Below are 13,363 nucleotides of genomic sequence, written 5' to 3'. Positions count from 1 at the left end.
ATATTTATATAAAATTAAAGAAAGAAAAATTTGGAAATGTTAATTTTAATGTTTTATAAATAATATAGGCTATGTATGATAAGTTATTACATTTGGGCTATGTCACTAAGGGGCAAATTTTTTGGATAAAATATAAATGCTATGGTAGCATTATGTTACGGGTCTATAGTCGTATGAGTTGATAGTAACTAACTGTCCAAAAGATATATATTTGCTGTGCGATTAGGCATTTTCTTTTACACAATAAAACCTAAAGCACAAAACTTTCTGATGACTTTTTGATAACGGTTTTCTTTATAAAATGCGTGATCTCACAGCAAATACATAACTTTTTTAACTTCCCGTAGGGCAAGTTATAGTAATCGCAAAAAAATTGAAAATAAAAATTTTTATATATCTTTACGTTTCAAAATCTTCTGAACATTTTGGCATACCTTAGAAAAAATTGATGTATGTGTGTGTGTATGTATGTATGTTCGGATACAATTTTTCGTCGACGATTTCGGGAACACGGATCAACCGATTTGAATAATTCAAAAAACATTCGATTCGTATTGATAAAGAGACGTGCTGATTAGTTTTCGGCGAAGGACTTTTTTCAGCCGTTCTGAAGATACGCGGCAAAAAGTGCTGAAAATTGTAACTCAGTTTTTAAGAGAACGGAGCGTCCGATTTGAATAATTTAAAAAACATTTTACTTGTATTGACAAGATGAAGAATTGATCAAATTTTCATGAAGGCAGGTCAAGCGGTTTCGGAGATCTAATGAAAAAAGTAAAAAAAAAAATGCCATCTGGCGGTTAAAAATGATCATTAGACATATGCACATCAAATTATCAGATATTTTATAGAGATTTTAACAATAAGTATAATTTTTTTTTACATTTCTATGGGTTCCGTGCCAATGTTTATGCGTTAGACGGCGGCGCGGCACTTGCGAGCTTTGACATTTCGTCTCTATGCAGTTCAAGCAATACGATTGCTTTGAAAAAAAGTTCAGAATTTCCAAAATATGTCAAAATGAAGAAAACATTTTTCTTTTCAAAAAAAAATTATTTTAAAAAAAGTAATTTTTTGTCAAATTTATAGTTTCTCAAAAATCTAATTTTTTCGAAGTAAAATTTTTTCAAAAATGTTAATTGTTTTTTAAAAAATAATAATTTTTGGTACGGGAAGTTCCAGCAATTTGCCTTAAGGCACAATGCCTTAATTGCCTTAAGACAGAATTCCACTTACAGCTAGTTACAGTTTTGATTCATACGAATGTAGACCCATAACATAGCCGCCTTACCATTACTATTTTATCCAAGATTTGGCACCTGAATCTCGATCATTATAAATGTAAATCCCTTAGGCATCTATTGGGGGTGAAAATGGTATCACTTGTATTGGTTCTTGAAAATCTTATTAAAGGATTCATCAATAAATTATTAGGTGTACTAAATATATAAAATGGTGCAGATACAGGATAAGGAAATATAAAATTAGACATTAATATACAAGTATAGATTAATACCAATAAATTGTTCAAAGGAGGGTGTTATAATAGAAGCATGTGATGGGATATATTGGATCAATAGAATTATATATATATATATATATATATATATATATATATATCATTTTCCTCACAATACAAATCTTAGCCAGCTGAATAGATGAAAAGACAACACGAAAAATCTTGATCGCAGAAAAACCTTCTTTGCAATGTAATTCTTATAAATCTTTATATTGAAACCGAGTAAATACAGATGTAATATTAAATATTGTAGGTTTGAGTTTTTTGGGGGTTGCTTCGAAAAACCAAATAATCCCGCTAAGAGGGGCGGAAATAAGCTTGTTTAAGACGCAAAAGAAAATCACAGCCCGACCAAGAAAATTACGAGTTTTCGGTTATGGGGAAATATGATGTTTAATAATCGACGGAGTAGACAGGAATTACCACCAGTGTTTAATGTCTTTCAGAGGATTATTTTTGGTTCTTGATATTGATATAAAGGAAAAGGAAAATAGTTTTTATTGTGAATAAGAAATAAATCAATCTATAGCGTGTAGCTTCTATACCATTTTTAATATGTATTTTGTAGACTAATTTAAAATTCAACTATTACAATCGCGTGTATACATTTTCACCTTTGTTATACTGGCAGCATATCAGTACACATTTTTTCATAAAATAATTTTTCATTATGATAAACTGCGATGATTTAATAAAAACTGCTAAACGACAATTGCTAATACCAACTCTATTCTAGTATTTCTATACAAATGCAGAATCGTATTCGCATGACGTTTAAAAATATAAACTGAACCAAAATCGCAATAACGCTAACTGCATCTTGACATGCCACAACACTGTTGTTTTATACGTGGTGCATAATAATTAAATAATTTTTGCAGTAACTTCATCGTAAATTACTTGCATTTTATATTATATGTGAAGTTTTATACTTAAACGGCGCGGGGGTTCTGTCACCGAACGGCCAACTAGGGTTGTTGAGTTATGGACGATGTATTACAGTTTATCGCCTCCAAAAGGAGGTGGAATTAATAATATAAAACAATACTTTCTCAACACAATAATTATCATTCTTCAAACCATTCTCCGGTATCCATTTATCTCGAACACATTTTCCTCTATGGTGAAAACACATTCATTCTAAAAGCTCATCACACATCGATTCGCGAAATAACTAATTCCGACAAAACGCGCGAAAACCCAAAACCTAGGAGGCGGTGGGGCTGCACAGGCAGCAAGCAGCCCAATTATTCAGAAAGGGGTAGGCAGGTTACTCTAACTTTGGGGGTAGTTAGCTACTACCTACATGTGTGGGAATAAGTGCATGTACAGACAATCGAGTGTTCGGCTGAGGTTCATATTCAACCTGGACTGGGATACCATAGTTTCCAAAAGGAAAAAGGATCACAAAAGTACGATTTTTGAAATTTATTATTTTTGCTCCAGATTTGCAGAAGTATTAGAAAGACGTCAACTCAGAGCAATTTTTCAGAAAAACTTAGATTTTGAAAAATATTTTGGTAATTAATAACGTAGCTCCAAATAGTAATATTTCTGAAAAAAATAATTCTAATATCAGATTTAAAGCAAGAGAATAAGCTTTTAAAGTTATCAGCACCAATGCCAATATCCAGCGTTCCTTTCAACTTGCTTTTCTCTAGTTTTTTTTTAATTGTTTATTCTGCCACCTGTTGATGAAAACAATGAGCAGAGATAACAATATATGAGAAGGGCAGAATATAATGATCAATTCATAATTTTAGAAATTTACATAAAATATTTAATCAATGCACACTTTATTCTAAAATAAAGTTTTTTTAATAGCTGCGGCTATTTTATTATGGAACACCGACAACTTTTTGGTAGTACTTGTTTAAATTGAATGCCTATCCAGTGGCAAATATGAAAACATTAATTAACATATATTTTAAATCACATATGAGATTTCTGTCATTGTGACGAACATTTTGATGTGAGTTAAAGAATCCAGTGGTCAAAATTTTGAACAAATTGAATAGACGATTTATATAAAACAAAAAAATTGTACAGCACAAGTTAGCAAATTGAAATTATTGAATTGAACTATCAAAATATTCAACTCTAGGCATCAATTAAGATCGTAATAATACTGCAGCCTTCGAAGTACAAACAACAGACTAGTCTGGAGCAAAAACAAACTATAATTCTATTTCTACCTACACATATTAAGAATCTCTGTTACCCATGTTGATATTCAGCAGCGATCACCTTTCCGATTCTACAATTTCGCCACCGATGCCACTTTTCACGTTGAAATTTCGTGGGGCGATTACCTACCACCCATCACGTATAAAGTAGGAGTTCTAGCAATGTGGAGGAGAAGGCACTAATCATTGTCTCGAAACTTTGTAATGCCCGCCTATCACACGACTGAGTAAACTAGACAAAACAACGAACGCACACAACAGAGACACAAAGGGAAAGAGTAAGTAGATATAATGAAAATCGGTTCAGGAAAAACGGAAAATCGGAAAATGGCGTTATCCACTAAATATAGGTGTTGCGTTCTTTTTAAACGCCGACCGAAGTGAGGCTAGCTGCTTCTAAATCCAAACAGTGGTCGCGGTAAAAGATAAATGAGTAATACATATTTTGTTAAAAGTTAGGAATATTTAATATGTCAAATAAATTTACTTACATGTATACGAAGTATCAACTACATAGCAATTTTTTGTTATATCAATTACCTTGCAAATTTGTAGATTTCTAATTGAAACTCTATCAAAAAAAAAAAAAAAAAATGAAATGACATGAAAAAAAATATATAAATACAAGAGAGGCGTCAAAATTTAAGATACGTGCTAACTTGTTACTTGCACTGTTGCTTTAAGCACTGTGATTTGATAGGCAATGGGTGTAACATTTAATCTTTTAAATGATTAAAAACTCACTCTGGTTGGTGCCTCCACCTCTTAGAGAAAAAAATTGATCCAATTTTTACAGAATTTCTTTCACGAATTTTTTTTCTTGTATTGAAATAGTGTTATAGAAGATTGTACATTAGGAAAAACACCTTATATAATGGTCGTTAAATTAACGTTTTTCTCCAAAACTATTACGATGTTGACACGATTTCTGTCACTTTTTTGATGCAAATAAATTAATAAAAGGAAAAAAAAATTTTTCACAGCCAATTTCTCAGGTATGACAGGTACTAATAGTCAACTTCCCCGATGATCCTTTTTGGATGAGTCCTTTATCATCAATGCTTTTCGATTCGTCTCGCTCCTGGCGGTCTTTTTCGCTCGCTCTTTCTCTCATCCGTTCCGTACTTTTAACTTTTAAAGCAAAATACAAATAAACCGAAAAACCTTCTCGTATTAATAGCAACGGTCACGAAACTCTGCCGCCAACAACATTGAGCTATTGTTTTTGTGGAGTGGTGACTTACTTCTACATTTTACCACTACGATACAATGTACATAATATAGTACGGCGGGTTGATGGACGAAGAAGACTAGGTGGAAATTTAAAAATTTACTATTTAATTTTGTCAAAAAAATTATTACAATTTAATATTTTAGGGGATCAAGATGTATCCAGGGGATTGGAGGTCTCCAATCAATATCCCAATAGCTCCTTGACTTGTCGACATTAAAAAAAAAAAAAAAATTGACAAAACTTTTTTTACCCACGAAAATATTGTATATAAATTGTGCACAAAATGTGTGTTTATTGGTAATATAGTATTACTTATCTACTACTATCATTTTCAGCCAAAAATTTACAATTAATACTAAATTTAAAATATAATAATATCTAAGTTTGTACCTCAGTATTGTGATTAATTAGCAAAGATTAATGAGCAAGAAATATTGTTCAATTATGAAGTAACTCCGGGGTCAATAATGCATACGATTCCCATACAATATTTTTCCTTTTATTATTATTATTATTATATTTTTTGTCCTCCTCTGTCTCCGATAGGAAAAGTATGCATAGTTGCGATAATATTTAATGGTGACTTTATGATAATTTCGTATCGGCCGTTTTACTCAATGGAATTAATTAAATTCTGAAGTGTTTATTGCAGAAATTTATTAAGTTATTATCGTAAAGACTTTTACTTGACAGAAAACTTAATATCTGTCAGCCATCAAAATCGATGTCAAATGATTTAATTTGTATATTTATTTTAAGAGGTGTGTGATTGTGGATAGGGTCTCGTAAAATGATACATAATATTTGGTGTATTTATTTTATATGTAAAAATAAGATTTAGGAGGATATGATAATAAATATTGAATTATAATATAAATGTGATCTTGTTTGCTTTTGTAAAAGTGTAAAAATCAAGTTCTTGATTCAACACGTTCGCGGACAGAAAAAGTTTCATTTTATTTTTAAATTTGTTGTGATATTCGAAATTTGATTCAACACCGTTTATAAGTCGTTATATATCATGGATGCTATAGCATCCACGTCAAATTTTCCCTTCTATTTCACGCAATTTGCTTGATAATGCTAATTAGTGACTACGGGAAAAGATGAGGAAATACCTGTAAAAGTTAGTTACAACGTAATATTATTTAAGATTTAATTCAAATTAATTGACTTTAAATTTTGAATGCTATAGCATCCACGTCCGCGAACGTGTTAATTGTTAAATGTCGATCTGTGTGTACGAAAGAAATGTGCTATTTATATTTTTATTGTTTATTTGAACGTGTAATAATCCTGTATGAATAAGTGTGTACCTGCAAGCAAAATACGAAGACACTAACAACATTGTGGGACAACTCTCGACTATGTTATTATAGTTGAATTTATAATTTAAATTATTTTCATAATTTATAATTATTTAATTTCAACTTATGGTTTAAATTGTCTTATTTGGTTCATTTAACCGGGTTCTAGGAACTAAAATGTATTGATTTAGTTATTATTCATCAGTACTTTTTAGTCCTTCGATTCCGGATTTAACTCATCCTTAAAAAAATCCATCCAACTTTTATTTGATTATAATTATAGTTATTTTATTTTATTATAATTATAATTTGTTATTAAAACTTTAGTTTATTTAATCCGGTTCTAGGAACCAAAATGTATTGGTTTGCTATAGATTTATCAATACATATTGGTCCTTCGATCCGGATTTTACCTATCCCTGGACAAAATACCGACGGCCTAAAGTGGCACCTGTCGCTACATTCGACAGCTATAACTTAGGAGGAATCTGTGTGTTTATTTTCGAACTGCCGCCTCGATCAACAATGCGATGTAGTATACCTAATTCGATACGCCATCGCGGGCTATATAAACACACAGAGAGAAAGGAGGCTATGATAAAATGCCGGACGATTGAGTGTATGTACTAACAAACAACTAGTGTGCTGTGTTGTGTGCCTTTTTTTTGCAAAAATTCTCTTAAGCTTCTTAGAAGACCTCAAACCCACGCGCACGTTTCTAAAAATCCTGCCAACCGCGGCACCGAATCATTTTTCACTCCAAAAAAATATTCTTGCCAGGTTGCAAGGATTTCTAAAAACGCACGTGCAACTGAGGTGTATTTTCATAGTTTGAGTTTTGTTTGAGTAACTATACTTTTCACTTTCGACTCTTCAAAATCTCCCTACACATTTTTTAGACCATACATTGAAACAAAACAGCTTCGACAAAACTCTTTTGTCAATTGTACAAAGTGACAACTTGTTTCAATGTTCTACCAGTAGAAATTTAGGAGTGAAGTAGATTTTACTCTTGAAACATATTTAGATATAATTGGTGGTGGAAAACTAATAAATATTGTATTGGTGGAGGTGTATGATTGAGTTTGTTTTGGGGCGTGTGTTGTGTGATGTAGATAAACAGGTCTTGTTTTTTATTTTAAAGATCATTTGTGAATTAATGAATCATTTACTCATTTCAGCTTTGTCAAGGTAAATCATATCATCAACATATAGTATGTTTGAGCTTTTAGAGTTAATAAGATGTATTTATTGTAATAGTGTACTAGTATATACATACTAATAGAAATAAAAATATTTGTGAACAATTTATAATTATTAGTTAAGATACACAACTAGATTTTAAATAGAGGATTACTTGTGAAGAAAGAGTATTAAATTATATGTACAAAAATAATTCACATAGTTTTTAGGACTAAATAAGTTGACACAAATTTAGGCAGATTTTTACACAAGTATTATTTTAAGATTTCGTCAATATATCAATTATAATTGTCCTAGAACTGAAAAAGTAGAGATTACAATTTGAGATTTAGCAGATCTATTTCTCTCCAATTTTTTATTACCTAAGGTTTCCTTTCGTATCGGTCTCAACATTGTTCGAAGTGCATTTGAGTTTCGAACATCAAACGCTGATGAGACGTTTCAGGAATCTTCGGCTTGTAAACTGTGACTTATTTAGTGCATTGTGAGGAACGCCCCTAAACCATTTCGCGAACTCATAAAATCAACGCGAAAGTAGTCAGCCGAGGAGCACAGAATAGCCCAGCCACCAACAACGCTTCAATTGATTGTAAATTTAGTTGCAGCAATTTGATCCGTAAAATAATAGACAATTAAATTCACTTGGTAAAATTAAAACAAGGCATCTAGATGTTTAAACACAAGTATAAGATAGCTATACTAGTTATTGATCAGTTATTGCTTGGGACTTAGCATCAATGATCATTGGTGACTCCGTATAAACTATTTTTATAACAATAAAAGTAATTTACACATTTATTTTATTTATCCTAAGTGCGTCTATCAATCCATCCGTTTTCATTTGATTTGTATCTTCGAATTGACACAAAAACAAAATATGTTTACCACAAATACACCATAGGAAATGAATCAACCGTTCAAATTTTCTCAATCACATCGTTATTTGGGACTCGAGCCAAAACGGCAATGCAATATACATGCATCGTAATGAAGATATTTTCGTTCATACTACAGACGATCAGCGATTATTTATTACTTGGTTTTATTAATAATTATATTATTACTTACTATATGTTTACTTAGGCAGAAGAGAGATGTCGTTGAATCGTTCGAAGGATACAAGGATATTTTAAGGAATGGATAGCGATGATAATGACCCCGACAAACGAGGAATTCAATAATAATAAATAATTGACAAATTGCTCATGCTTTTGATGAAGTTGACAAGTTGAATGAAGAGCTAAAATTGTCATCTATCTACGTGCGAATAATATTTCAATATTAATGAATCCCACGTATATTTATTCGTTTGTATTTTTTTCTTTCCGAAGGTTTTCTTTCTTGTAGCGTTGTCGTTAAATATAGAGCCATCCGACGAAATAAGAGTCATTCGCGCATACATCAAATATATTTATAATTCCTCAACATCTATGTTTATTTGTACTCGGCAGAGGCTGAAGAAGTAGTAGTACAGAACGAAGTTCAAACTCCTCCGACAATCCCATTTCGTGTATGTAAACAACTAATCGACTTCTTAACTAAACACTCATTTAGATGCGAGCACACTAATTAATCACCACATGAATTTGTTTGTAGTTTTTTATTAGATTCGGGTATAGGAATTGACTATTTGAGATCGGTTATTGATGTGGTGAAAAATATTGATACAAATGTAGCACAAAATATTCTACGACAATTCATGGTGGCAGCGGTGGGATCATTAATCGTATTTAATAATAAAATTGTATGCACAATTTCTATTATCGTATCAAACTACAGTTTCCTATCAAAAAATTATACCTGCATAGTCTATTTCCTTTCATTCCATTACAAATTGTTCTGTGATTTTTCTTCTACGCTCCGATAGGGCAGCAAAATCACGTACCGTTCGTTCTGACAGTAATTTGCGTAATTCAGTGGCCAATTTATTTGCAATTCTTGCATCTATTTAAATTGAAAATAAAAATAATGTTTAAAGTATAAGTATCAGAGTCTCATTGTCATACAAGACCCGTTTTCTTGGCTTGACGTATGTGTACTGCTAATGTTAGGTAAATTTCAATGGCGGTTTATTATGATGTGGTTTGCCTATTAATGGTGTGGAAAGCCTTGAAAATCGGAAAAGATAGAGATAAGATGGGAATAATATTTAGCGACGCAATAATGGAAACTTTGAAGGTTTTTTGAGAATTTAGCTGTGCCTCAAATTTGAAATTGCGGCGGCAACAAAGTTGTCCGCAGGAGTAAAAGTTGCTTTTGGGAAGTAATTAACCAGAAATTGAAAATAAATAGTTCAGATAGAAGCAAAAGGAGAAAATTCGCAAAAATCTGCTTCAGTTTAGGATGTGATAAATATATCAAGCAAGCAATTCATGTTAATAATAGAACCAAAGAATTAGTTATTCATGATTAAAATTAATGTACGTATACAATAATATCAGTTTCCAACGGGAACTTCTATAAAAATAAATATGATTTACTAAGTTTAATGCACCCGAAACACGATACTGCACACTGAGTCAAACTCGGATATATTTAGACGATATAAATTATTCGACAACTAATATATGACAGTTTTCCTTGAAATCTCACACTTTTGACTCTGCTCGCTCTTGCAGCATATGCTTGTTCGACTTGATAATATGATCGTCCGTTCATGATTAAAACCGTGTATGTTGTATGGGAATGATTAATAATGACAAAAAGCTCGGTAATAAGTAACGACAAACGCCTCTTGCAGATTTATGACCGGCATTGCGATTTTAGAACATGTCTAGTATTTTACTTCTTTTTGGGCAGTCATAACGTGGAAGACGCATAATCTCATTCACCTGCAGAAGAAGACTTAAGCCCGGCTATTTGGAAACATTGTATGATAATTAACAGTAGATCAGGAGTCGGTAATTGAAAAGTGGTTCGTTCTGAACCATTTGCTTCCGTAGGGTCTAATAGTTTATGAGGCACTACAAACAATATTTTTTGGATAATAAATAGTTGACAGCAATAAAATTTTCATAGCACTAGATTTTATTTTAATTTTTATGTATTTACTTTTTGTCCTTTTTTCAGAGTCAAAACTAATAATCTAAATAAAAAAATAATATATTTTAGTCAGATGCAAGAAAAAATTTTTTTTGACTTTTACCAGTGATTTGATCAGTGGTTGTCACCGATGACCAAAGTAAAATTTATTCCATTCTTTGTTACTTTTGAGTAATCAAACTCCTAGCTCTGTTTCTATTCGACAAGGTAGAGTTAAAAAGATAGTAGGCGGTAGACTATACTATTCTAGTCTAGTCCTATACTATTTTGAGACACTAATAAGAGGAGAATGTAATCGTTCAAGCCTACAGCGCTGACTTGATGTATTGTTGACAAATTAATTGGCCACTGTGCACGATTTTACCTCATTGTCGTTTCAAAAATATTTATTATTACTTCTTCCTCATACCTGGAAATCGATGATAATAAAAACATGATGCTAGTGGCAGCTTGGGAAATAATAGAGTTAATAATCAAGAATTGATTTTTTTTTTCAAATTTTCAAAATTGTGCCAAATATTCAAATGAAGCATTGTATCACGTACTTGCATAAAGTATGTTAATATTAATGATCAATAATCCATATTTAGAAAAGATTATGAAATATAGAGATGCACCTGTAGAGATGCATCCATTTACCATCAGTTGTTCGAAATACAACTCGTTACGTTGATTGGCACTCAAAACTACGTAAGTAATAAAAGACATTTTAAGGCTAATTGTAAGCAAATTTCTTAGCGTCTTGGATAAGTTTGCACTCTCTATTTTGATTTTCATTTGGGCGTCGTCGTGTGCGTTTGTTCTCGAATAAGAGGCTCAGTCGCCTAGCTGTCTATCTTATAACTCATCATGGGTAATTCGGAACACATTTCTGAACACATTTGAGAACGCCACGTTTTGCAACATGCATTTCGATACAGCGAAACGAACTGCACAAGTCATATCTTGAAATGAATCACTTATTCTAAAATTGAGATACATATTAAATCGAACGTTTGAAAATGAAAAAAAAATGGAAAATTTGCAAGAATTTGTAAGAGATCTATTAGACAGGAAACAAAATGCTTGAAATGAGTTAGGCAGTATATTTAATTGTTGCAAAATTATTTGCAAACAACATGGAACTTTTCACCTCATCTCACTTCTGACACGATTTTATGAACCATTTTAAGGATAAAAATATTATAAAGAAAAATTATTTATTGAATATAATTTATTTAGATTAAATATATTAGTTAAAATTTGCTTTATCGTATTTTTGTATTTTTTCGAGTTTTTGTGTGCTATTTATTTTAAGTAAAATATCCACCAGACGAAGTCTGGATTCATTATATTTGAGTTTGATTATTTAATTTAGTATATCATTATAGTATTTAGTTTTAGTATTCAAAACTCATTTTATCAATGTTTTTTCTTTCTTTTGCAGGTATGTACACTTTCTGATCCAGTTAAATTTATCAGCAATAAACTGAAAAGGTAACTTTACAAACTTACAACTAACAACTAACACCAACTATGTTACTAACGAATTGTACCAAGCATGTATACTAATTGTTGTTACTAATAGATATTTTAAAATAAATAATTTTTAATTAATTTCTCGATATATTTGTTATTTAGAATCGCTGACTGCGAATTCAAAATCCTTTCTGTCTCGCAAAGTAACGCGCTAGCTTTAATACGTGCTTCTATTTCTGTTCCGTCACAAATTACTAAGAGAAGAACAAGAAAATGATAATCAAAAACAACATGACAACATGTCTGAAATTTATTCTCCATAGCCCCGTGGTCTTCATATTATTTCATATACTTTTATTTTATTTAGTAAATTGTGCCGTTTGTTTCGAAACGATATGTAAACTGCGTACGAAAGATGAGGTCGAGGTTCCACAGATAGTAGTAAATTGACATAACAAAATTAAGCATTGTATTAAATATTAAATAAAAGCATAATCACTTTAAAAATATTTTTGATCATGTTACACATGCAAATCTTCAACTGCCGAATTCGAAACTTGACGAGATAATATGCGATTTCGATTTAAAAAAAAAAAAAAAATGAATTTGAAATAAAATTTGAATTATAACCAAATATTTCAGACTTTTTCTTCTCTATTAGGACAATATAGCTATAAAAAAGTCAAACACTGTACTTTCACAGCCATCTGTTTGTAAATGAAATACAAACCTAAGAAACTTAAAAATTTCAACAAAAACCAATATCTCCAAGCACATATCAAATATTTTTTCATCATTAATATTTATTTCAAAACATTTAAAAACAACCTAGAATTCTAATAATTAATTAAATATTCATAAATTTATAGATTTAATTCAAACCGCCTTGTAAATTACGACCACGTTGCTGGCCAATATTATATAGATGTGTGCCAAATTTTAACGAGATCTTTGCATTAATCTTTGAGAAATAATTTATGTAAATTTTAAAACAAAAACACAATGTGCCTATTTTTTTGAAATTTGCTTACAATTAGCCTTAAAATGTCTTGGTTAATATAGCTATGTTATGTTATCAGTATTTCATGATAACATGTTTCAAATAAGAGTTCGTTGAAGACCTTGTGTTCTTGGTTTTTTGGTAAATCATGTTTTCCTGATGTTGGGCTCTCAATTTGTTGGTAGTCAGGAAATTATCAAAAAACGTTTTGTTACATTTTTGATACTGTCAACGGCTAAAAACTAACCCCTAAATAGCACAGATGTCAAAATAACATTAGTTCAACTTCACGACTTATTCAGCTTTAGTAACTATTATTATGAAGTGCAATGTCATCGCATAGTGCAATATAGGATAAAACAAGTCACCGAGAATAGTTATTACACTTATAGTATTTTGACAAATAATTTGAAA

The 13,363-nt window shown here is 31.0% G+C and overlaps 1 protein-coding gene across 1 annotated transcript in view; it reads left to right on the top strand.

Annotated features, from left to right (window-relative positions):
- Window positions 1-13,363, top strand: part of LOC113376929 (homeobox protein cut-like) — a 153,981-nt gene that overhangs the window by 73,714 nt on the left and 66,904 nt on the right. The gene's annotated exons all lie outside the window — the stretch shown is intronic.

Source organism: Ctenocephalides felis, unplaced genomic scaffold (genome assembly GCF_003426905.1).
Source record: "Ctenocephalides felis isolate EL2017-DRISC unplaced genomic scaffold, ASM342690v1 CF-g0.4_SCAFFOLD_01886, whole genome shotgun sequence".
Lineage (NCBI taxonomy): Eukaryota > Metazoa > Arthropoda > Insecta > Siphonaptera > Pulicidae > Ctenocephalides > Ctenocephalides felis.
This window is presented reverse-complemented; position numbering and strand designations above follow the sequence as displayed.